We start from the raw sequence: 23,315 nt of genomic DNA, 5'->3' as shown, positions 1-23,315 counted from the left end.
GGCAAGTAAATGGCACCTTTTTTAATATGGAATAAATTGTTAGCATCCGATGCTAATTCAGGATTAGCATTATTTAAAAATTCCCAGTGCTGTAATCCTGACCGTGACCACTCAGGCTACCTTTGTGGCACAAAATCTATTGTAAAAAGTAGTGCAGGTGTGGAGAAGGGTTCTGCAGCCTCTCTCTCCTGCCACCCCCTTCTGTGTGCGAGAAGTCCTTCCTCAAAAGCCAGAGCTCAGTACGAACACCGTCCAGGCTGTTTACAATGAGAGGACGCCTCAATTCAAACAGCTGTCAAGGAGCAGGTATTAATCATGCCAGTATTCAGCAAGCCATGTCCAAGAGCTTTCTTGTTCTTTTGAGCTTAATATGGATAAAGCCAGTAGCGAAAGAGAAATTGGAAAAGGTGGCTTCACTGATAAGAAAGCCTACCATAAACTTTGAATTAGTGACAGTGTACACCAGATTTGCCTCTGGAGTGTTTCATTAATATTGTGTGCTGCTTCTACTGCATGTTAGCTTTCTGCTGACATGCCACCTGAGATAACAACATCATCTATTTAACGGGCCCAGGAAAGAAACAAATCGGTTTCTCACCATCCTGAGAAAAATGTGAAAGTCGACACATTCACAGTGTTTCCACACTCACTGGAAGTTGTCCTACGTTTATGATTTATCCATTTTTCTTAGTAAACAAAAAAAAAATATTTTTTTTACCAAAATCATATGACAGATTTGATCAGGGAGATAAATCTCATTCCGGAGGTGAAGCAGTGTACAATAACATTATGGGACCAGCTGCTCTCTTTGTATAGTTTGCTATGTAGACTGCTTTTGCAGAGACCAACAAGGATGACGCCAATTAGCTGATTAGAAGGTGCCAGAAATAAGAGAGAATGCTTAAGTAACAACAGAAGTAAATGCTGTTCTCCAGTCATTTTGCTCAGCAATGCCAATGTAAGGATTTCTAGGGATATCACTGAGCAGTATATTGTGCCTAAGATTATACTTATCCTACACCTTTTTTTTTTTTTTAAGCTTATTCAGGAGCTCTTGATGAAACTGCAATACTAAACAAGTACAAATTCTGCAGATGAAATGGCAGATTTTAATAAATGGAACAGCTGAGCATTGATCAAAGTCAATACTCAGGAGCTACATAAAAGAAGGCAAGCTCTAAAACTGAACACTTTAATAGTTTTAGAGTAACATGAGATAGTTATTTTTTCAAGTAATATCTCATTTAAATGCAAATTTGGGGTTCACTTATCAAAGTTATTTTTATAATCATTCTACATTTCTAGAGATCTAGGATCAAAGTTACATATTACACTTGCAAGCCAGCTGTTCAAGATGGCTGGTGATGAGATGTGAATTACCTTGAACGTAGCATTCGGAGCAAATACTAAAAAAAAAATGAAAGGACAGAACGTGGATTCTGGAGGGCTCCATTTTGTAAAAATACAATCTGTACTTTTCAGCTCTCAGATGAACTCATGAAAACTGTAATTTATCAGATTCTGTCTACATTGGTGCAGAAAAGCCCAAGGGCAGGAGAGAGATTGGGAATGATGATAGGTTTTGCACTCAGATGGTGCAAAAGCACAGCAGCACGTCCCATGACACCATTTATGTCAATGGGCATGGAGCAGACCGTATCTTGGGTAGGAGAAATGAAGCCAACTGAGTGTAAACAGAAGCATTTATAGCTCTCCCTTCGCAGGCAGCATAGTGAGTGCAGCACAGCTGCTAATATGTATCCTTGAACCCTGCTAGAGCAGAATGTCTTTCATTAAAGTTGGCATACACATCCTAGACCTACACGAAGCTCTCTAGGATACATGTCTCTGCAAGGCAAGTCCAAATGGGTTTTGCAAGTTTGATGATAAAAAGAGGGCAAGCAACATTTCATTGAGAGCAGGTTGAGCTGAAGGCACTGAGCTGTGTTCTTTTATCCCCTAACACATATAAATCCCGTGTAACTTCACTGCAGTCAACAAATACTGGAAAATAACTGTCATGGTAATAATAGAGGCACAAGTTTGAATACCTCTTTGTTGCAGGGCAGTACTGGAGACAGAGTATACTTGTGTATAGTCAACCAGATAATTGTTTTCTGAAGGAAGTTGTACGTAGTTATTTACGCTTTCTTTTTTATTTGTTTACAAAGAGTGGATCTCTGATGCCGCGATTAATATTGCCTTTCTTCATTTACGTTATGCTAGGATCGAAACGAGCTCTATCACTACTTGGAATGGTATATTTTCTCACCATGTATTTGGTTTTTTTTACACATGGTTTATTACAGATGTGTTTAAAGTAAATGTTAAATAACAAAAGAAGCAACTATTGCAACAAGCAACTGAATCTAAGGCATGGGTTTGTTCTGGGAAGTACACAGTTGACTTGATGATGTCTAATGATAATATGTGAATCTGCAAACTAATTTTGGGAGTGGTTTTCAGTTAGGTGCTTGAAGCTGTGAGCAGCATGAGCTGGTAAGTGCTCCAGCAATATATCAATGGAAAACATACAGGATGGGAAGGTGTACTGCTGTAATGACCGGATGCTGAGCTGGGGACATTAGCCAGGATGCTGTTCAGTTAACAGCTGTAGTACTAACTTAGCTTTAAAAATTCCTTATTGAGCATCTCCTATGATAGCTTTCACAGCCAGTTCTTGGCTCTTCATTTGGTCCAATAAAGAGTCCTGACCTTATCATAAAAGAAAGGACTGCCAAGGTCTCGCTGACACTTATTCCTCCTTGCTTCTCAGTCATTCCTGTTCAGACAAATGAAAAGGTTACTGCTCTTTAAATATCCTTTCACAAGGGTCTATGATAATTGAACTGTCTAAATTAATGTATGTAGTTAGATTAGACTCTTTCTTTTTTTAAAAAAATAAATACTTGACTTTTGTCAGTTCTTACCTCCTTAGGAATAAATCGTATGTGTGAGCCTGTTCTGGAAAGTGGCTGTTAATGAAAGCGGAACAGATATGCATTGACGTTATGAAAGCTCTTTTTTCCCCCTCTGTTCATGCTGACTGCATCAACTAAGTGCATCTTTTATACTATGTCTGAATAGTTACGTAAAAACCAAAGCAAAATTATTATGTCTTTAAACAAGTAAGAGTGTATATATATTGAGAAGAGGCTAAGTTACAGATTTGTGATCTGAGAAATGGAATTCTTTGTGGCTGGTGATGGATGGTCTTTTTCCTATGTGTTTTGTTTTAATTAAGCTAGAGTTGATATTGAAGTATATGAAAATGTCACTTAACAGTTCAGTAATAAAATGTAGTAGAAGTGGAAAGATCACAAATGTCTCAGGGGCAGGCAATAGTGAATTCCTGAAAAAGTTAAATAGATTGTTTTAATTAGCACGTTTACCCTGTGGAAAAATAGCGTATGATTCTCTAAACAGATATTGCTGCTTCTGAAAAACACTAGCTGCTGTTTAAGGAATTTTGGAAATATATGATAGGTAGGGATCCCTTCGGTTGCCAACTCTGGAGGTCCTTACTATTTCAAGTAGCACTTTATATGGGTCCACCTTATGAGTTTATAAAGCAGGTGTAGCTAGCTGTTAGTCAGGGGAGGGGGTGGGAGCTGCACCCATTTCTTCTATTCCAAGGGTGTTCCAGATTTGCATTGTTTAATGTTTAGTCTTTTTTTTTATTTTTAATTTACAGCAAAACTTTATTCATGGTCATCTTATATTCATTTTTTCTTGTGCCACCTGTGGCCCCTAGACTGAATAATTTTTTTTTTTTTTTCTCCTTTCTCCTTCACTGTTCAGTTCCCTGGCATATTTTCTCTCAACTTTCATTTTGCCAGACCAGATATGCTTAAGCACTTTTAGTCTCTTTTTGTCAGATAGATTTTCCATTTCTCTGATCATGTTGGCACCTCTTTTCTGCACCTCTTCCAGTTTATGCTTATCATTCTTTAACATGAGTGAACAGGATTCTGTGACATATTAGAGATGCCAATGATTAGATCTCCCCCACATCCTGTACAATAGCATCAGTATTTCCTCCTCTCATGAAAAATCTTGTTTAATGTGGCTTAGAGTTGCATTGTCCGTATAACACTAAGAACTCAAACTTAAATCCTATGATTGAGCCTTTTCCACCTCAGTCATTTTCAACTGACGAACTTCTGGCTTACGGAAGAAATGTTTTTATTAGTCCTTAGGGGGATGGCCTTGCCATATGTGTGATAGATTTTTATTTCATTTGTATTATTCACCTCATGGTTCTCATGGTCATCAGGTTCTTTGCATACAGTTATCCTAATGCTCCTTCAGTATTGATCATCTTCCCAAAACTGAATTATCACCAGTGTAGTACTGATACTTTGGCCAAGGTCATTATGAAAATAAGATTTCTCTCAAGACTGATCATTGAGCTCTCCTAATAGCTTTCCTCTAGCCTGAAACTTTTCAACATCAAGCACTTTCATTTTTCCTTTAGTTAGTTTCTTATTGACCTAATATTTCTGATATTAATCCTAATTTACTGTAGGCTGAGTAGTGATTTCCCATGTGGCACCATATACCATATGAAGAATGCTTTTCTGAACTTCAGATATGTGATGTCTGTCATATTCCCAATGTCTTAGAAACCCCAGAACCCCGAAGAAGGCTATTGATGTAGTGTGATCTACCTACTCATCCTCCCTTGACCTACCTGCTTGTCTTTAAATACATCTTTGCTGGAAACTTCCTCTAAAAGCATACACATTATTGAAAAGTGTATTGAAATCAGGCTTACTGACCATCTCGCTCGGGTTGCTGATTTGTGCTAGTCTGCTCTTTCCTATGCCTATAGGACAAGATAGTGATCTTGCTACCTGAAATACCTTCTTCATGTTCATTCAGAATTTGGGCTAGAGGCTGTCCTGTCACCCTCAGCTTAATTTCTACTTATTTTTTTTTTTATTTGTTTACCCACCAAAAACATTAGGGTAGCTTGTGCTAACTTTCTTGACCTCCTTTGTATGATATGATTATTAGTTGGGAGTCTTTTTTTGCCTTTTGGAAGGAGTACCGTATTTTTCAAGGTAATGAATAATTCAAGTACTCCATAATGTGTTGCATTACTTGCCAGGTGCTGGGTCACTAATGTAATTCAGCTTGCCTTTACAAAAAAATCCTAGTTTAATTCTGATAGAATTCAGTATTAAGAAAAAATCCATCTCCTTTTGCGTGGATTTTGATAATAGATGCTGTAATCATAGTGTAGGAACTCTTCAGTATATTAAATCAGTAATACAGAGCAAAACCCAGAACTGCTTATCTCGAGAGATCATAGGGTTTCTTTTGAGGTTTCCTTTCTTTTTTTTTAAATGACTTATTTTCTTTTTTGATTTGAAGGGACAATGTTATTTAATTACATCTGCATGGCCAAGAAAGGTATCATGAAAGTTTCACGGTTCATTTGGGTTGCCGAGGCCCTCTGTGCATGAGGGGGTGTGTGTGCATGCATTTGCCAAATTTCTATTGAATTAGCATCTACTACAAGAGGGCAGGGTGCAAGCTTATGTTTCAGAACAGAGGTGGCCTAGCTTTCACAAATTTCTGATGGCTTCTTGTTGTGGCTGGAAATCTGGTGTAACTTAGAACAGTCCTTAACCCGCTCAGGACTGCGTACAGTAAGCAGTCCATCACAGTGCCTCTTCATCCTCTGAAGTACCAACTCATTCCTCCAAGCAGAAGTGAAGGAGCTGTGATAGACATATAGCTACTAGGCAGTTAGGAGCATCCTACATTTTGGGAAATAAGTGGATTAAAACTTTAATACAGAAGCTTGACTCCTGTACTTGTTGGTGTACCTGCGGAAGCTCCACCAACTTCTACTATAGGACTTCTCTAAGAAATTAGTCAAGAAATAGATCCATTATGTGGGGTGTTGAGTATATGAAAAGACAGATGCCACTGGCATGCGAGTCCAGTTTAAGACAAGAGATGGCAAGGGGTTACAAGTCCCAGAAAATGGATTTTAAAGAATGCACAACTGCTAGCTAGGTTTTGATCATAGCCAGAACTAAACAACTCATTTCTGCAGCCTTTGTGCTTAATAGGATTTAGCCAGCTGAGTAGTGTTACTGACTCCTTTAATAAGTACTGTTCTTTGCAGACACTATGGGTTGAGGATCTAATAACGGAGTCAGGAACCACTGTTTAGATTTTTGAAAATTTAGTGGCCTCTGCACCATTGAGAGGACTCAGGAAATGTGGCTCCATTCCTTGTAAACTTGGGTTTCGTTCTCAGGTATTTCTTCCTCATTTTCAGTTGCAACAATAACTAATGAAGGCTGTGAAATATGGTGTCATAGCCTCTGTTATTAGCAAAATTTTAGTATTGTTAAGAGAATGTATTCTTTGTAAGCAACTTGTTGCTGTCATGATTTGAAATATTTAAAGAATCCTTCTAAGGGTTAGTTAAGCTTATATGGGGGGGAAAACCTTGCATAACGAGTAATTTCCCAGAGGAGCAATAACAGCAGGTAAGAAACCCTGTTATGGTAATAGAAAGGTTTATAGCTATATGGGTCTATATGGGACTCTTATGCATATCTGCTCTCTCGTAAATCAATGGAGATACTAGATTTAAGTGAAAGGGATGAAGATGCTCAGCTGAACAGATTTTCAGCTGTATCAGTAGTTAATTCAGTGCTAAGGAATTAGACGTTTAAAAGATTTAAAGGAATAGGATAAAAATGCTCTTTTTATCTCGATGACATGCCGGTTTAATTAGTAATACTGAGAACGGTTGTAAAGAAACGGTATCTAACGAAATAAATTCTTCACACAGCTTTAACAATGTAATTAAAACATAAATGCCATTTATGGAAAAAGCTGTTGTTAAAAAACAATTACAATAGCTTGTTTTATTATGTTCTTTCATTGAAAGACAATAAAGACTGGTATTCAATTTTCCTGTTTTCAACTAAAATGCTGTTGAATTTTCACACATGGTCATTTTGTTCTTTTTCTCCTCCCATCTGTATATGTCACCTTTAAATTAAAAGCTATTTTTTTTTAGAAATAAATGGATCATTTTTAATTACTGCAAGCAGTTTGTTAGTTGGAGTAAAGCTTACTCTAGTTTCAGTCACAGCTCTACTAAAAGTTTCCAGTATTACCTGCTGCAAAAAGCTTTTGTGGCAGCACGCTGCCCTCTTCTCCACACAGCTCGTTGGACGGCTGTGTCCTCTGCCACGTGAATGAAGGTGGAGCATCCTACCCTGAGATGTTCAATTCTCATAATACTATTGTTCTGAGCACGGGTTTCAAAAAATGCACAAACTCATCAAGAGTAGTGACAGATATAAGTATATCCAATACGCAGATGGATCTTAAGTTGTAAATTGTGATTTTTCATGAGTTGAATGGTATATATTTGAATAGCCATAACAGAAGGTTTCAATGTTTTCAAATGGATACATTTAAAAATAAGCTCTACACAAACATGACATTGTGACTAGATAATATGTCACTGCTGTGCTGTTTTGTTTGTTTGCTTTTGTACTGTCTCAGTAATTATTGTGGTGAGATGATCTTCTTATTTACTGGCATTCTGTAGGATGACACCAGTAATTCACCTGAAATGACTGTTTACAGTCTTACAGGGCCTTACTGCTGAGGTGGTTTGAATGCTAATGTAGGTCATAATTAATCAATAGTGATTGTGCGAAACATAACGCATTTATATGATCTTCATAACTGACACCTAAATTCTCCACAAGAGACTGCCTGAAATAGCAGCAGAGTTTGTCCTCGCATCTCTTTGTTCTAGGCTCGTCCCATTTGATGTGCTAGCATGCGTGCTTAAAATAGCCTCCGAGGTGAGTTGCTCAATGTGTCACTTGAACTGAATATAGTTCTGCATGCTCCTGTAGAATAGAATATCAAAAGCAATTCAAAGTAGTAACAATTGAAATATTATTCTTTTCTGCTAATCTTCCAGAAACAGAATTGTAATGTGCCAATGAATATAACTTCTTGAAATACCATTTTGAGGAGTTAATTAGAAAAAGGTGTATGTGCTTATTAAAAGACTCATGTTTTACTTCCTGTCCATGTATAAAATACAGTCTTATTCTTCTCCCATTGTTAAGAACAAGCACATTTTTTTCTCAGCTGTTCTTTATGTTTTGTCTTTGCACTTTCATTCGGATGGGAGTTTATAGCTTGCATTCTCTGTTCTAATGTTCTTACTGAAATGTCTCTGCTTGATAGGAATTATAGTAGATTTTCCAGCAGAGGTGGGGCTTCTACTTATATGTGGCAATGTCTAAAAGTAACTGGGTACTATGTCAGTAAGATTTTCAGTTGCTTTGGTATATTGCTATAATGTTTTTTGTTTCTTTTGACTGCATATTTGCACGCTTCCCAGCACACTGAGACTGATCTTAACTGAACCTCGGGATTCAGCTGAAAAAGGAATGAGTATTAATTACTTGGGGAAAATGGGACAGAGAAGGATCTGTCCTCCTCACTCCTCACTCTCTTCCTCCTCCCAAAAATCAACCCACCAACAATTAGAGGAATAGTTAACAAAGATTTAGTTAAGTCCTTAACTCTTTAAATTAATATGTGAAAGCAGGTGGTTAGCAAGTTCATTAGTTTCATTTTATGTCAGCAATGAGATAAATCTACAATACTGTAACTATAAAAAATTATCATCTATACAGTTCATTTGTAACTTTTACTTGAGTGAGCCAAAAACTTAAATCACATGAAGATGAGGGAAAATCTTGTTGTACAGTAAACATTATATAGTAATATTTTGTATAAAAGTAGTATTCTAAAACTGTGTATATACCAGGAAGAACAGCTTTGCAATTGCGGAACCTGGAGATGAAGCTGATTCTGTTACCTAAGATGTTATTTTTGTCAAAAGATAGAGCTAATAGGTTTTGTATACACTGATTTTAAAGGTTTGCTGTATTGCTTTGAATGTTACATTTTGATGATTACCCTTTTGGAACAAGAGATTTCTGATTGACGTTATTAAGGATATCATTAAGAAGTATCTGGAGTTGACCAAAGCTAAGGGAAACATATGGTAGGTTTTGCTGACGTGACTAAGCATAATATGTGCCTGACTCCCATGAAAGTCCTTTGAAATAAGGTGCCTACTCATTAAAATGCTTTTATGATCTCCATTAGGTGCTTTTGTGCATCTTTAGACATCTAAGTACCTCATTCAGTCGTCTAAACAAAGAACTGCATGCACTCTCAACATTTACAGTGATGGATGTCAGGTATGCTTTGACTCAAATCAGTGGGCTTTGTTCATATATGCCTCTGTCTGAAAATATTCTAGTTGTAATCAGTTTGGTTGCCAGTTGACCAAAAAAAAATCAACTGAAAAATTACACTTCAAAAGGACTAATAAATGTATTTTGAAGATCAGAGATAAAAAGTAAAATTATTTCTCTATGACACTAAACTACTAGAGTTCTGATAAATCTGGATGAGTTTCAGCTATAACAAAGGCTGATATTAAAGCCTGGGCCAAAAAATAGATAATTGGAATCACACAATACACAGCTCTTCAGTTTTGCATCAATTTAATAGTACAATAAAACTTTTCATTTGTAAGCTTGTCTGGTTTTCAGAAAAAGGGTGAGAGCAATTTGATCTGTACTGGTACATCTGACAATACAGTGCAGGTGGTTTAAAAACAAAACAGTTAATCAAGCAAAATTTTACTTAAACTACCTGATGATCCATCATCCAGTCTATGAACAGTGTCAACTGTCCCTTTCTAAGCAATTATTTATAGAATATTTAAATAGCCTGGACAGCATGTGCAACTGCTGAGAAGGCTATTGTATCATGAATTACCCATTCAATTTATTTCTGTTCAGTATAGACTGACAACTTTGCAGTCAGTCAATCTTCTGTTTTCTTGAATGCAATGCAATGTGCCTTTTATACTGGCAATTAAGCTTTGCCTCAAGTATCATTCTGACCATCTTATAATACTACTGAAGTAAACTTTGAAATGGTATGAAAATCAGAATTATTTATTTAATCATCTTTCCACTTATTTTTGCACATTATTATCACAAACATTAGAAGTTGCATTTATATCAATTTTGGCCAATATTAGGCTCTCACCTGCGTGACTCCCATTCAAGCACAAAATTGCTTGGAAACGCCAACAGAGAATATGACAGAGTAATTCCTTAGTGGGCTGGGTGCTAGTTAGATTTTTTTTTTTTAGAGCAATTGAAGCAATGTATAGAGTAGAAGGAAACTGAGAGATGTCAAACACACCAAGAATGAGATTGTCAAGAACTGGACAAGCTTTGGCAGGCTGTAAATTAAGGGGAAGACATTGGAGAAAGACCAAAAAAAAAAGTGGCAGAGGTGTGATGATACAGTTATGGACATGAGGTGTTTCTTGAGTTTGTAGGACTTACCACCTGGAGCAGAGACAGTTAAGTAATTTTTCTTGTGCTGGAATTTGGAGAGTGGAACATCAAGAGGATGGAAATGAGACTGGTGGTAGTGGAGGTGACTTCTGGCTTGGAGGACTGTGACCTCAGTAGCTACGCCTAGGCTGCATGACTAGTGCTTTTGGGAATCCTGGTTGCCTGTTCATCAGAATGCCTGGGAACCACGGTGGAAATGATAGGAGAAAGAAAATGGGGAGAGATCATTGTGTGCAGTTACATCTCATCCTGGCAAACTGAAATGAACCACAATGCATATCTGTATTGGGTCTGGCTGGGATGGAACTACCTTTGTCAGAGCTCGTATGGTGCAAAACAGTGTTGATAACAGACTGATGTTTTAGGTGTTGCAGAGCAGTGCTTGCGTAGCATCAAGGCCGTCTCTTACTCTGCCCCTGGCAAGTAGGCTGGGGGTGTGCAGCAGCTTGGGAGGGGACACATCCAAGACAGCTGACCCAAATTGATCAAAGGATGTTCTGTACCTTATATGTCATGGTAAGCAATAAAAACTGGGGGGTAGTCTTTTCAAAGAAGTTCTTGGTTGGAGGCTGCATGAGCGTTAGTCTGCTGGTAGGAAGCAGGGAGTGATTGCCTTGCTTCCCTTGTGTATTCTTTCTCCCTCCTTTTTTTTTTTTTTTTTCCTTCACTTATTAAATTGCCTTTATATCAACCCATTATTTTTATTTTTTCTTGCTTTTGTGCTTCAAATTATCTACTCCATGAGGGGAAGTGGAGTGAGTGAGTGGCTGGCAGGTGCTTAGTTTTTGGCCTGGATCAACCCACCACAATATCTGAAACTTGACAGTCCCTCTGAATCCCACTGTTCAGAGATAGCCAAAACCCAGCCAAATAGAAATTAAGTGGTAGCGTTGGTTTACCTGTAGTTAAAATGAAAATATTTCATTGAAAATTTGAAAGAAAAAAAAGGAGTTACATTGGTTCAAATGTTGTCTAATAAACTGATTATATCAATGGCCATTTGGGGTTTTATTGAAGTTTTTGTGGCACTGAGTTATTACCTTTCTCATAAGATCTTCTGATTCACTTAATGTTCTGTTGGAGGTTCTCAGCAAGCACATGTTCTTATGATACGTGTTACTTCACACCTTTTAAGCCTGATCACCTAATATTGAGAAACCTCAGGAAATCCTTAGAAAACTACGTAGACTTTTCATGTGTATTTAATGGATTTTTTTGGAGTGGTATTTCTGAAGTGATGGCTTGAAGGCTTATGAAGCCATTGGTCATGACATTTTGCTCATCACATGCGTACTATATCAATAAGTATGAACTTACTTCTGGTAGTGAATTAATTAATAGTAAATTTGTATCTGGTTATTTTCTTCACGTTCTATTTTGATTCTTGAGAGAAATAAAAATATCTACAATGAGGTCACATCTTTCAGAACGTCTGGGTAAGGTGAAGTCTAGAAGGCTGTAAAACTGGATTTTACCTTCACCCACACAGAAGCAATACAGACCAGTTTGCTCTCTTATGTTGTGTTCTGTAGGCATTTCCTTATAGTTCAGAAAGTAATACCTTAGAGACAAAATAATTAAAAATGCTATCTTTAGCACACACCGGCTAGTCTGGAATTATGAATCTAATATTAATACATCAGTGTTCATTAATCTATATGCATATAATGTGAAAATTAAAAATAGAAAATGCAGATTGAAACAATATAGTGGGCCTTGCACTCTTTCCTCTATGAAGGCAGAATTAAACTGTGCTGTGTATTTATTTGTCTGAACTAATTTTAAAATCTCATGTGTGTTGTAACTTACATAATTTTTGTTGAAAACTTGATTTCGCTGTTGTGAATTGGCTGTGATGTGCCCATGTTTTCCTGTTTCTAAGTAAGTGCAACTGTAAAAAAATGAGTTATCTAAGCTGTGTTGCCCGATTGGGCAATAGGAACTCACAAGCTTAAAATGCAAAGCACTCCTGGTCTTAAATGATGCTTTGCTTGAACTTAGCATGATTTGCCTGCTTTATGTGTGCACCTGTTAGTTGCTTGAGTGTAGAATTTTAGTGTGTATCCTGACAGGGAAGCTTCCTGGATAGTGGATGAAAAAGAAATGATGAACTTTTTGTTCGTTCTAAATGTGAACACCAATTTTCAAGGGAGCTCATTAAAGTTTTTATCTGTTCCCTAGCTGTGAGAGAACTCTGCCTGGATGCACGTGACAAGTTCATACCTTTTGAGATTTCTAATTTGATTGGGGAGGGGTTGCCTTGTTTTATTGCTACAGCATTTTTTAATGTTCATAAGTCTTTGCCAGAGGAAATGGCAATCTTCCCTTTAAATGTTGCAATACTTTGCAAGTGGATTTTTTTCCCCTCACTGTATATATGAGAAGAATGGTAACTCAACTCATCTAAGCTGTTTGTTGGGGACAATGCTTCTTTGCAACCTAGTTGGCTAATAAACTATTGTTTTGAAGAGAGTCCAATCTGAGGTAATGTGCAGGATCTTGATAAAGTGGGAGCTCCTGTTGCCAAAGCTTTGTGAAGATTGTTTTGTCGTCTTAAAAAGGACATGCTGCGTTTTCTAGGTACAGAGTGGCACATTGTACATCAGCTGGATGTCAGCAAAGAACGTTAAACTCTTAATTTAGCATTACAAGTTGTCAGCTGGTCACATCAGTTGACTTTAATAATTGCTAATTGAGCAAATGCACAGATCTGGAAGATAGAACTTCAAAACTTACCCTTTTTCAGCTTGTTAGTTTTATGTGTTTGAGTTATTTTCACTTGTAGCATTAAAAAAAAAACAAACTGTATAGTTTCCTTCTGCAGTAAGTTCTATACTATCAAATTGATCTTGTGTTTGATGTCTTTCATATGTTGAAGATTACTCTCATAGTTTAACCTTGAAATTGTTCCTTAGTAGCAAGTAAATGGGCTGATCAGTATGGAATGGGGTATGAAAGAGTGGTCAGAATGAGAGTTTAAGGATTGGACTTGGAACAATATAAGGAAATCATATAAAAGTGATCATTTTGTAGTGAACTATTGATTCTTATTTTTTATTGTATGCTTCAGCCTTCATGTGAAGGAAAAAAGTTTATAGCAAAGCAAGGTGTCTGTCACAGTCTGCTTTTCCTATAGTAGGAAAATTAATGATCTGAGATGTAGCTAAAGTAAAGGAATGTTACTACAGTAACATCTTTATGGAAGTGAAGTGGAAGCAGGATTTACACAGAATTTTCCACAAAGACCAATAAGACAGGGTGGTAACAGAAATACTTTTTTTGGCTTCTGTCAGTTAATTGATGAGATCGAGTGATACTTTTGCCAGTGCAAACTGAAGTGTGTATTTGCATATACTTACTGCTTTTGATTAGGAAAGAAAGAAACAGACCAGAATTTCCTTCATTAGTTGTGTATAAATTTAGTAGAGGAACAAGAATTTCAGTCTTAACTCCTCTGGGGAAAAATATCCTCAAAAAGAAAGTAAAAAAAAAAATAACCTATTGAGACCAGACAGACTAGAAATCAGATACAAGCTTGAATAGTGACATGTGAGGATAGACATTCAAGATTTTCTTGAAGGCTGACAACTTAAAAATGTTGGCCACATGTCACCAAGGTCAGTTTTTTATAAATATCTAGCTATGAGCTACCATATGAATACCTAAAATGGAATAAAGGGAAAGAAGAAATTTGAAATTTGCAATTACCAGATCAGATGGTTATAAGCCTTTGTATTCACATGACCCTGCACTGCAGTCACTGTATGTTCTGCACTTGCTTTAATAGGTAAGATAAAGGTAGTTCCTCCTAGTTTTTAGACTATCTTGTTATATTCTGTGTTTACACTTGTCTGCCTTATATGCTGTGTAAGGATAGAAAATGGATGGTGGTGATGATGATTATTATTATTATTATCATCAACATCATCATTATTATAATTACCACCTTTTTACTTTACCATTCTGAGTAACAGGAAAGGTGGACATGTTGAAATTATCTTCTTGCAGATTTTAATTCCAAAGTACTTACAGAGTAACTGTTTGGAAGGTTCACATGCATTTCATTTGTGGTATAGTGTGAAAGTTTCTCATACTTGTTTTTTGAATCATAGGGGTTTTAGATTATTAAGTACTTCTGCTCTAGGTGCAGTGGCACTACTAATAGAATGATAATCATGCACATACTAAGTTTGAGCCATACAAATTTGTTCAGTAGAAATGGATTCAGATGCACTACTAAGGATCAGTGGGTGTTACAGATGCATCATGCAGTGGTTTTTGCTGATTCCTGGAATGCAAAGGCATCTGTTTCCTTGCCTTTGCTTAAGTAAATATATAGGTCAAATTCAGAACATCTCTCATTAGAACAGAAGAATGGTCCCAAGGATTCAGAGCAGGGATTCTTATAGCCTGGGACCTACAGACTCCAGCATCCTTACCTTGAACAAGCCATAGCAGATTTCCATAGAATGGAGGAATAGAGTGTGAATATATCACACTTTTCTCAAAAATTCCCAGCCTCTTTTCAGCTCAAGGGATTTCCTGAACCTGGTGTGGTTTCTCTTAACTCTCAATGAATCTCTCTTCCAAGTTCTTGCTCAGTTTCCCCATACAACTTGTAAAAATTTTCTTTTACCCTCTAATATGTTTCTGAGAGTTTCATAGATCTTCCACCTGTTGGACAAAGAACCCCCTTCTTTTGTTTGTTTTGCACTTTGCTCCTACCAGCTTCCTTTATGGTTGCTAGTTTTCCTCTATACAACAATATACCGAACCTAAAATGGTATAAAAGTACAGTTTGAGCCCTCTGGTTTGATGCAGATTATTGCAGAAGATCACAAACTCAGCTTTACAACTGAATTTATTTATGAACAGCTTTACAGAAGGAGAATGTAATTTTTACAGCACTGACAAGATAGAAATTATCAGCTGATAGTTTTCCTCACAAAACTCTTATTGCACACCTGGTCAGTATGGACATGCTATGATAAAATGCACTGAGATAAATAACCCCGTGTTTTTATTAGTACTGTGATAAGTACTGATGTTTAACACAAACTATGTTAGCAAGCTACAAGGATAGTGATGCAAGCTGGATTTTGCTGATAGTTTGAATAGCAGCCAAGGTTTAAAATGGAAGGTCAGAGGGAGACCTGGTACAAGTAGTGCAGGCTGAAATGATGTCTGTGTATTGCAGTTTTCATTTAAGGTCATTTATCATGTAACAAACACTTTATAAGATTTCTTGAGGTGAAGCTTTAACATTGTGCTGCAGTGTAATTAAGAATCATTTTCAGTAAAATAAAGAGATCATCCAAATCTCTGCATATGTCACCTGATAAATTTAGGTTAATGCTGACAGAAAGATCTTGCTGGTCTGCAAATGTCAGTTTTTTAGAAACTCCTGTGGTTGTTGCAGGGTAGAGGTAACTCTAAAATGCTTCAGATGGAAAGAAGTGGTTTTTGTTTAGTACGGGACATAAAAATACAGTTAGATAGTAAAGAAATATCATTACTGTCTTCCAGAACTAAAAAATGTGTTGGGTTTTGTGGGTTTTGGTCCTTTTTTTACTGAATGGTGATGTTCCATGAAATTATTCACTATCTTTCTGTGATTCTAAAAAATTCCAAACTTTAAAAAAGGGAAACCAATGCACACAGTGTAGAGATACATTTTGAAAAGCTAACTGAAGGGATTAAAAAATGTCTGAATCTCGGACCTCTAAAGTTTGTGTTGGTAATAAAATTATTCTGCACTACTAAATTGCACTGTGTGCACTAAATAATAGGAATATGTAATAGTCAAAGATGTGGTAGGTTATATTGGACAAATGCGGATAAATTAAGTAGTTTTCTTCTGAACATTGATTAAAATTACTTTGTTGACAAGGTGTCCTTATATTGCAATCACAGGTAGTGTCTTTGCTTTCTTTCAAAAACATGAGATAAAGTTTTCTAGTGAAAAAAAAATCTCAGCTGTCACAAAATACACATCTGAAGGCATTTTATCCCAGTCGTGTGGCAGAGAAGGTGGCGGATGACATCATAAAGTTGCTCAGATTGGTGCTTTTTCTTTCTGAATCTGCTTGTTCTTTATAACATAACTGCGGGCAATCTCATAAGTTAGCAGATGTAAATAGCCAGTGTTAGTATGTGTTGCATGCAGAGCAGAATTACACCTTCAGCCAAGAAATACCTCTCAAAGAGAAGCTGCCTGGTAACCCTCATTTTAGCTCAAATTATAGAAATGAACAGTTAATCTTTTTATGGACAGAATGTTTGTTCTGCAGAAAGCAATGAGAGCAAACTGATTTTATATTCATCTTCCTGTGTTCCTGGTAGCATCCTTCATAAGCTGGTCTTTGACTTTTCTTAATAAGAAAGTCTTTTCCCATTATCTTTTAATACTTGCTCTCTTCTTTCTCTCTCTCCTTCTGTTTCCCCCAAGAATGTTCATCCTACTGGGGAGGTTTCTGAGAACCAGACTGCTGGTGAAGAAAGGGTAGTTCACTGAAATGATACCACTAGCTTAAGTATCTTTTTATGCAAGTGAAAAAGCAAGACACAGAATGCAAAATTAAACTCTCGCCGCTCACCCCCCCACCCCCCCCCACCCCACCCCCATTTGCATTTTGCATCTCTATGGAAGACATGTAAAGGTTTTTTACAGAGACTACTAGTATTCTGGCAAGCTCTCATTTGTGATCCATTGTCCGTGAGACCATCAAAGTGCTGACAGATGCAGTAGTATGGAGAAATTCAAAGATTATATTTGTATTTCTGTATATATTCTGCAAAAAACCTGAAACGTTCAGATCTCTCCTTGCTACTGTGTTCCAGCATGCTCAAGCCATCTGCTTGGTTTTCCTGCTGCATTTGGTCTCATTAGTCATGTTCACATGTATTTCAGGCTGCTTAATTTCATTATGCAAAGTATTATGCACTGTTCATCCAATAAGTGAGAGAGGTTCATTCTGCTCCCCGAGGGACTTGTAAAAAGTAGTTTTAAATCTCTAAGAAAACCTGAAAATTCCTGTTGAAACATGGATCACGTTTCACTGTTACCTTTATTAACGTACTAAAACTTACTTTATTGATTTAGTTAACTGTCTTTTCCTGACTCCCAAAGGCTAACTGCTGTCTCCTTAGAAATACTTGTTTCTAACTAAGGTTTTTTAACACAGTTAAGGTCTCCACACAAAATGAAGTGTAATATTTGAAAGTTTCCTTTTTGGTGGTTATTTTTAATGCCTAGTAGTGAGGTTGCTTGTTCTGAGCAGAATGTGCTTGTGGCCATCTCTGTGAATGACCACTAGAATTAGCAAAATCATAAGCCTTTTTAAAAGCATCAGTATTCACAGAGGAAAGAGGGATCTGTTGATCTCTGTTTGTGGTCATTGCTGAGTGTGCTCGTGAAACTTCTAAGGCTGACGATGATAAAGTCAGGGCGTTCCCATGGAGTGACTGAATATACTCATGTTTCAAGACAGAAAATACGTTTCCTGTGATGTCTTTTGATAATTGCTTTGTGCAATGGGAAGGATCCAGCCCCAGCAATGAGAGCTGGGACAGTGCCAGGACCTCAGTGGATGGAAGAGTAAGGGGGCTGGTACCGTCAGTGTTGGGCTAAGGAGGGAATGCCCAAGGCTTGATGGACAAAGGCAGTGGTTTAATAGTCAACCTAGAGAATGGGAAGGGAATAAAAGTTGGACATGGAGTGGGAACCTGGGATTGACCAGACAAAAAGAGTGAGAATTGGCAGGGAGCTATAGGGAAGACAGATTTAATAAGAAATTGGATAACTGGACAGCAAATGTAGAGCTGCCAGCATCCCTGCCATTAGCATCAGCCAGTAATCCTAGCTCAGGAAAACTGGGAATGATTGAGAAATGAGCCAGGAAGGCAGGAAAATGGAGTTCAGTGGAAGCTTTGCTTGGGTTTATAGGACATACAGTATATACTACATGCTTTAAAGAAAAAAAAAAGGGCGGAGGAAATGAGTATCCATTATTGGGTGCAAAAGATTACTGTATTATTTTATCCTGAAAAAATTATGAAGTCATAATTACATTTTATTAATGTACTCTGTATGTTATAAAGCAATCATAGAATAATACGGATAGACTCCTTAAATTCTATTTAAAAAAACCAACTAAGGCACTGGATAAACATGGCTCCCCACAAAAACATATGTGACTCAGAGACTGTCATAAAGCCTCAAAAAAAGGCCGAATTAAACTTTGAGTGCTTGACATTGCAGTGATGTTCTTTTATTAATGTTGTGGTTTGCATCTAATGAGTTTAATTTTACTTTGTTGTTTTGATAAATAAATATATTCTATCCAGACAGCCAGAAGGTACATAATAATTGTTGACTGTGAAAGCCAGAACATTTTTAACTAGCTTTTTCTGATCTTTATTTCATTAAAACCCTAGGTCCTAGAGTCATTTAAAGGATTTAGCATTTCTTTTCTTTTCTGATGGAAAAGGCACATTGTGTGGTGGTGTAAATTCTTGTCATCCCATGACTTTGGTGACTGTAAATTCAATGCAATGCACCTTGCTGATAGGGGCTTTATTCCCTAAAAAATGGGAAGGCAAATTATAGGTATCCACATTTATAGAAAATTCCATCATTTTTACTGTTGTGGTTAACAATATTGATTTTGTAGTACTTAAGTAGTGAAGAATGAGAGCTTCCGAACTATTGAAAAATACTCTTCATGAACTTTTGAATTATGCAATGCTTCTGTTGTTTGGTTTTTTTTAAAGAATTTTTGCTGTTTTAATTACTAGGACCAGCAAAATGAAATAATCACGGCATTTCTTACCAAGAAAAAGAATAAAACCCACTACATATAAGATGTGGAGACTGAGGACAGCTTTTATGATGTATGATTAATGTATTGGGCAAGGATTCAAGACATTTAAGACAGAGAAGGTTCCTTAAACCAGACTCCTTGTGTGACATTCAGCATAGTTTAATTTTGTGTACCTCAGCTTCCATCTGTAGAACAAATATGTTGATATCGATTTACTCCTATCCTTTCCTATCTCAGGGGTTTGATTTATAAAAAACTTAAAAGATCTCTAATGGTCTTGTTGAAACAACTTACATCACAGTAAGCATTCAGTCTTCACTGGAGCTTCTAGTCATAGCTGTGGGGAAAAAGTGATGTGAATGCTCTTAATTTACCAGAATAGGAGACTCTATAGAAGGAAAATAGAAGAACTGAGAAGGAAAAAAAAAACCACCTGTAGTATAATCTGAATAGTTCTGTGAAATTGTGCAAGCCTAAAGATTGAATTGAGTCATGCCACCTTTGCCCCATAATGCAAGCTGTTTTGAAATTGGTTTTGTATAGATGTTAAAAAATATGCAAGTATAAAACCATGTGCTTTTGTTATATGAATTCACTAAGCATGCTAAGTTAAGGAACCTTGTGGGATACAACAGTAGGAAAATACAATGTGGGTGAGATCACTGCAATTCACCGTACTTGGCTCAGTGATGAAATCTACAGAAATATGTAATGTTGGATCACACCAAGAAAACAGTCCAAATGAGTTCATGAGGAAAAAAACTTGTTCATATATTTTTTTCTGTGTATCTTAACAATCTGATTGCCAGATGTTGATTAACATGAGAGTTAATCAGCAGCTGAAGGGCACTGAACAAACCAAGCATATTTAAAAGAGTTTTTAAGCCCCAGTCGTTTGTGGTCAAAGATGGAAAATACAGCTGCATAGGTACTGGCGAGTGTTTACATGGAATGTCTTTCTCTTAAAGGGAGAAAAGAAAAGGGATTTTTTTCTGAGCTGTGAAGAAACTAGAAAGTGACTGGCAGAGCCTTCATTCAAGATTTCCCTGTGAAAACTGCATTGATGCCAATCATATAAGGTATTTTAAACAAACATGGATTCTGTTACCTTCCATACCCTGTTAAATGCTTTAATGCATGGTGCTTTCCAAAAAATAAAATGGAGGTAGCAAATAATTTAAAGAAATAGCTTTTTCTGATGTGAAGTCTATTATATTAGTGAGCATAAAATTTTGTGGTAATACCTCATATGTCATACTGACATTAAAGATGAAAATAAAATAGTTTATATGCATTTTTTGGCTGTTCAGATAGTAGTGTATTTTTTTCCTTCTCTCACCGTCAGTTGTGTTTTATCAAATCCCAAGCTGTCATGGTTCATTATCCATAGATGATCTTGAGCAGCCTTGCATCATAAATAAATATGCTGTGGCATCTGCCATTGTGCACCACTGTACAGATCACTTCTGAGTAAGGTTTGTCTTTGATTTCTACATTGCTGTGTGTGTTCTTATATTTTTGCCTGTGAATATCTTAAGCAATGGAAGCTGCACATACTACATTATGATTTTTCAGGTTGTAGATATAATGTCTGCTGTGCGTTTTTAGCTAACGAGTTCCATTTGAGTTGATTCTACACCTCAATCTCTACCAAGCAGTCATGTCACTTCTGTAGTCATTTCATAAGCTCCTGTACCAGTGATGTAGGCAGCATATTGAAATTAGGTGATTATACTGTCAGTCTTGCATTCTAGATCCTGTATTTTGACTTTTTTGATTTTAAGAGCCGGAAATGAAATTTGTATCACGATTGTCTTACTAGACAGCAATAATGTCCAGATATAAATGTATTCACTAAGCAAGCCTTTATTTCCTGAGGAAATTACATTGGTAAGAGACTATCATTCTTCTTTGAAATACAATTAGTAAAAATGCGTAGTGCTCATAGATATTAAGTCCTCTTCGTTCCTCTGATTTACGTCTCTGTTTAACTATTGTTGTAAGGGGGAAAGGACCATATATTTTTTAGGGTTATTCTAAGGTCATTTCACTGCTATTCTGTTTTGGTCATAGAACATTTGGAAATTATTATACTGCTACTCTTACTGCTTCATATGAAAATACATTTTTCAGCAATCAGCAGTGAAAATCTATTACTACCCATTTTAGCTTTGTTTCAGTACTTCTTGACTTGGTAACTATTTGAAATTAATAGGTTTTAGGAAATTGCATAGATACTTTTCTGAGTATGTTAAATCAAAGTAGCATTGCTTGCCATAGCCTTGATAGTCTTCACCCAGTTGCTTTGATGTTTTCTCCAGGGATGAGGAGAGTAAGGGAAACAATCTTGTTCTGTTAAGATTCCTTGTAATTGCCAGGCTTGATGCAGTTTCAGTAAAACATTATGCTATAAGCACTCCTTTTAATAGAGGAAAAAAGTTTCTGTGTAAGTCTGAAGATTTTTGCAGGACTTCTATTTGCATGTCACAGTTCCCATATCAATTAATTGTTTATTCTTGCAAGGGCTTCAGGACTTCATTTAGGTTAGAGCTTTTTATGCTCTTTCTGTTTATTCCACTGGGAGCTTGTGGAAGTGGAGATCATTCACAGGTCACATGAAAAGCAACAACATATAAAGACAGTGAAATGTCAGGGCACTTCTCAGTGAAAGTTCACAAAACAAGTGAAACGCCACATGAAAATGCAAAGCAATATGTCCTCAAAGTAAATTGTCCCCAGAGAAAATAACTTACTTGGAAAGAATAATACTATTTGTTTGTGTTGTAGAGCAGATTGTTGTGAGACTAACTCTCAATGTGTGACTTCAGCAATGACTTTTGTTCTGCCCAAAACTTACCTTTTATTTTCAGTAATAAACACAGTACAGCTCTGTGCTGAATGTGGAAAAAGGGGGAGGGAGCAAATGAGAGATTGAAAAAATATTTTATTTTCTAATTCCCCTGCATCTGTTCCTGTTCCACCAAAGCTTGCAAATGGATTTTGATTGAAGTAGTAGTGGGTTCATTACCAGTGATAAAATTAATTTCTATCTCTATTTAAACTAGTTTGAGTTATAACATTACTGACTTACTCGCAGACACATTTGTAGACAGTATTTCTTATTCTCAGAGGAAACTGCCTGTAACTGAGACACGCAGGATAGTGAACAAAGGCAAATGTTTTGGGATCTGAAAGCTGAATTTCCATTTGAACAATAGCTTCAAGGACTTGCATGCACATTTGGCTGTCTCATGCCTTGAGGTAGATTGCTATTAAAGAGGTTATCCACATATACCCATGAGCTACAGTATGTTTTACGGGAGTGTGAAATAGAATAAAGTTGGCTGTAAAGTAAATATGAAGTGGAAAAGCAAATGAAAGCAAAAATGAAATGAGAATTAATCCAGGAGAATTTTTAAAAATCTACACCAGGAACTTAAGGATGCAACAAAACCTGAGGATCTGATGCATAAGTCTGAACTAGAAATGCTTCTTACTCTCTCATCCAAGTTACAGAATTTGTTTGGTAGGTCTCTCGATGTTGTTGATGTCTATATAGTATGTTACAAATTGTGTTAAAGGGGATACTGTAATAAACAGAGTCAGCAGGAAATACCTTCTGAGACTTTTTGAGTATTAGGAAGCGCTTACTGAAACACAGAATAATTGCAGATGGTTAAGCATTACAAGGAGTCTTCTTATTTTTTTAAAAAATGCATTAAATGGGTAAAAATATTCCTTTAAGTGTTTTAGAAGCAATTTATGTTTAATACTACTATCCATTTAGAAATGTTTATGGTGTGTTGATTTTGGTGTTATTTTTTGCTTGTATTTGATGATAGTATCATGGATGAAAGGAGTTCTCCTGTTACAGGAGCTATTACTTCCACTATAGTTGCTTTGGGTGTTCTAAAAATGCAGAGCGATGCTCAAGTCAGCACTGAGGGCATCTCCACAAATCACAGAGGAAGGCTGTAAATAGTACAAGTCCAGAATCAGGAGGCCCCAGACCAACCAGTCTCAACGGTCTGACCCCATT

General features: G+C 36.7%; 1 protein-coding gene across 4 annotated transcripts in view; it reads left to right on the top strand.

Moving 5' to 3' along the window:
• SYT1 (synaptotagmin 1) overlaps positions 1 to 23,315 on the top strand; it is a 357,757-nt gene that overhangs the window by 59,917 nt on the left and 274,525 nt on the right. For 3 of the 4 annotated variants that reach the window (XM_055808605.1, XM_055808601.1, XM_055808603.1), the window contains exon 2: positions 20,245 to 20,355. The exons of the other annotated variant lie outside the window; for it this stretch is intronic. The gene's annotated coding sequence lies outside the window, so the exon portion shown is untranslated. The remainder of the gene's footprint in view (positions 1 to 20,244; positions 20,356 to 23,315) is intronic. 4 annotated transcript variants of the gene reach the window in all.

This window comes from Falco peregrinus, chromosome 6 (genome assembly GCF_023634155.1).
Source record: "Falco peregrinus isolate bFalPer1 chromosome 6, bFalPer1.pri, whole genome shotgun sequence".
Taxonomy (NCBI): Eukaryota; Metazoa; Chordata; class Aves; order Falconiformes; family Falconidae; genus Falco; species Falco peregrinus.
This window is presented reverse-complemented; position numbering and strand designations above follow the sequence as displayed.